We start from the raw sequence: 4,034 nt of genomic DNA, 5'->3' as shown, positions 1-4,034 counted from the left end.
AGCTAAGATGACCTGGGGTACTAATGTAAGAAATAACACGTAAAAAAAAACAAAAAACTGCATAGTTTCCTAGGAACGCGAAGCGAGGCTGCCATCTCTGTCGGCGCCGGAAGTACTATCATTAACTGAAGACTTTTAGTTTTTATCAAATATTCTGTAATTACCATTTCGTGATTAACTAATCAGGCAAATGTAATTAACTAGGAAGTCGCGGCACCAAGGAAAATATTCAGATTACAAAGTTATAATTTTCCTAATATAACTTTTCAGATATTTTCATATCTGGTCAATAGTCTTCTGAATTAATTAATAATTTATTTTACCTCACATTAGTCTCATTCCAAACGTCATAAATTGTTGGTTATCTGCACGAACCCAGTCTCACTATGAGTCATCCATACATCAATTGTCTTAAATCATTTATTTATTAACTAACTAAACAATCACAGAAGTGCACACACAAACAAACAAAGTAAATATGGTTACAAGAAATGATAGGGGAATGTGCTCTAGTGGGCTAAACCGGCATGGCGGCTTGGTGTACAACAGGGAAGTGGGGGTCGACTGAGATAAGATAGTTGATAATTATAACAATTGAAATGCTAATCATTTGCCCCAAAATGCTCACTCATTCGGGAACAGTTGCAATTAATATATATTTTTACGCTCAGTGTGTCGTCGGGATCTCTGCTGAAAAGTTTGTTTCTGTTGAAGAGTTTTCGTCCTCTCTCTCTCTCTCTCTCTGTCTCTCTGTCGTGGTTAGAATGAATAGTTCAGAGTGACATTCATTCATTTCGATATAGATGTTTCGGCGGTTGTCGTTCTTCGAGTTCAATGATACCGAATTCCTAGCTGCAGACTAGTAATTAATATCAAAGACTTGTTCTTATTCTGTCGGTATCCATAGTCTAAGAGTTTAACCACGTGGGATGGTTAAAAGATTCAGCAATCATCTCAAACCTTGGCCCTCTTGTTATCGAGGTAAGCTGGTCTGGGTTCATGGGCGGTCCTCTGATTTAGTTAAACTCAAAGGGGAATTGGAGTTTCCTTCATTAAAAAGTCCAAAATCACATTACACAAACAGTATCATCCTCACTCATTCATCTTATACAACAATTAGATGTAAACCTCATATCTGAGGCTATTATATAAACAGAGTTATGGTAATGTGGCCACACCGTCTCCCATGAGCTTCCCCAAATTGCACCAAACGGACCAGTTTGTAGCTGGATTCTTCACCGATCTTTTATACCTTCTCCGGAACATAAATGTTGTTCGGACCTCAAGTTCTGTGAGGTGGAAGAAATTCCTTTGTTCTCTATGAAAATTCACTGTGGCCATGAGGAGATCATCTCCTCCAGGAATTTATGACCTCTCTGACCACAGCAGCCTAGTTGTAGGAGACAGAGAGAGGGGGATGGTACTCGCTGTACCCAAAGAAGGCAACTTCATGACAACACCTAGGGAGAAAGGAGGGAGAAAGTTTCAAAGAGAGAGAGGGGGATAGAAAGAGGAAGAGAGGTGGTTAGACTGAAAGAGGGGGGATGAGAGAGGAGGGATATAGAGAAGACGAGAGAGAGAGGGAGGAAGAGAGAGACAGAGGGAAAGAGAGAGAGGGGGATAGAGAGAGGAGGGAGAGAGAGTGGGAGATAGAGGGGATAGAGGAAGGAGGAAGAGAGAGAGAGAAAGGAGAGGGGAATAGAGAGAGGGGGAGAGGAGAGAGGGAATCTTTAAAACAGACTAGACAGACAGGTAGTAGAACAAACTACCTCACTGCCTATTGCATTTATACTGAACAAAAATGTAAAGTGTTGGTCACATGTTTCATGAGCGGAAATAAATTATCCCCAAAAAGATTATTTCTCTCAAAAGTTGTGTACAAATGTGTTTACATCCCTGTTAGTGAGCATTTCTACTTTGCCAAGATAATCCATCCACCTGACAGGTGGCATATCAAGAAGGGTGATTAAACAGCATGACAATTACACAGGTGCACCTTGTGCTGGGGTAGCTACACTTGTTGGCCACTAACATGTTAAGATAGTGTGTGCGTGTGTTGACACTGATACATTGTGACAGAATGTTGTTATCTGGGACTACAGGGCAGATGGTCCTCGCTGGGTGGGTCCACACACATTTCAATATGCAGTGTACACACACACAGAGACACAGATACACACACACACACACACACACACACACACACACACACAGAGACACAGATACACACACACACACACACACAGAGACACAGATACACACACACAGAGACAGATACACACACACACAGAGACAGATACACACACACACACACACACACACATAGATACACGCACACACACAGACAGACAGACACACAGACACACACACATACACAAAAACGTACACACAGACACACAAACAAACACACACACAGACACACACACAGAGACACACAGACACACAGCAGTGTTCTTACCGTGAGTAGACAGAGAGAGGAGAGACAGCATTAACGACCAACTCCACGGCCAGCTCTTCCTGAGCACCATACCACTGTCATCTGACACAAAAAGACACACCAATACACACACAGTAACAAACCAATACACACACAGATATACACACAGACAGATACACACACAGATACACACCGATACACACCAATACACACACCGATACACACATCAATACACACACAGATACACATCAATACACACACAGATACACACCAATACACACACAGATACACACCAATACACACACAGATACACACCAATACACACACAGATACACATCAATAAACACACAGATACACATCAATACACACACAGATACACATCAATACACACACAGATACACACCAATACACACACAGATACACACACAGACACACACCAATAGACACACTCCGGTGCACACAGTCACTCAGCAGCATGGTCTGGGGTTCTTCTGCTTCTCTGTCTGTTGGTCTGGTCTGTTCCTCTGTCTGTTGGTCTGGTCTGTTCCTCTGTCTGTTGGTCTGGTCTGTTCCTATGTCTGTTGGTCTGGTCTGTTCCTCTGTCTGTTTGTCTGGTCTGTTCCTCTGTCTGTTGGTCTGGTCTGTTCCTCTGTCTGTTGGTCTGGTCTGTTCCTATGTCTGTTGGTCTGGTCTGTTCCTCTGTCTGTTGGTCTGGTCTGTTCCTATGTCTGTTGGTCTGGTCTGTTCCTCTGTCTGTTGGTCTGGACTGTTCCTCTCTCTGTTGGTCTGGACTGTTCCTATGTCTGTTGGTCTGGTCTGTTCCTCTGTCTGTTGGTCTGGTCTGTTTCTCTGTCTGTTGGTCTGGACTGTTCCTCTGTCTGTTGGTCTGGTCTGTTCCTCTGTCTGTTGGTCTGGACTGTTCCTCTCTCTGTTGGTCTGGACTGTTCCTATGTCTGTTGGTCTGGTCTGTTCCTATGTCTGTTGGTCTGGTCTGTTCCTCTGTCTGTTGGTCTGGACTGTTCCTATGTCTGTTGGTCTGGACTGTTCCTATGTCTGTTGGTCTGGTCTGCTCCTATGTCTGTTGGTCTGGACTGCTCCTATGTCTGTTGGTCTGGTCTGTTTCTCTGTTACACACACACAGAGTGATTCCACTTGACATACACTGACACACAGAGAGACGACAGTGCTGACTGGATTCTGAATGTAATCACCCAATGGTTCTGCAGCGTGATGCCAGGCGCTCTGTTAAGCCTTTGTGACTGTGACACGCCGTACATCTACCCTCTCGCTCACATGCCTCCCCATTCATTTTTCAGTAGTGTGTGTGTGTGTGAGAGAGAGAGGGAGAGAGAGAGAAATAGTGAGAGACAGAGAGAGAGCAAAGGACAGAGACAGAGAGAGAGCAAAGGACAGAGACAGAGAGAGAGCAAAGGACAGAGACAGAGAGAAAAAGATTTGAGACTGATGTTCATGGGGAGCTCAGGTCAACCATCCTTTTACGGCCCAACAGAATATCCTCCTCTCTCCTGTCTCGCCCATCCTTCTCCTCTCTCTCCCATCCCTCTCCCATTCCTCTCCTCCACCCCCTCTCCTTCCT

General features: G+C 44.2%; 1 long non-coding RNA gene across 1 annotated transcript; it reads right to left on the bottom strand.

Annotated features, from left to right (window-relative positions):
- Positions 1-406: 406 nt before the first annotated feature.
- On the bottom strand, positions 407-4,034 carry LOC135549035 (uncharacterized). The gene is made up of 2 exons (XR_010456921.1): positions 2,459-4,034; positions 407-1,530 (listed from the first exon to the last, which is right to left on the bottom strand). It is a non-coding gene; the product is annotated as an uncharacterized LOC135549035 (long non-coding RNA).

The sequence above is a fragment of the Oncorhynchus masou genome, chromosome 12 (assembly GCF_036934945.1).
Source record: "Oncorhynchus masou masou isolate Uvic2021 chromosome 12, UVic_Omas_1.1, whole genome shotgun sequence".
Taxonomy (NCBI): Eukaryota; Metazoa; Chordata; class Actinopteri; order Salmoniformes; family Salmonidae; genus Oncorhynchus; species Oncorhynchus masou.
This window is presented reverse-complemented; position numbering and strand designations above follow the sequence as displayed.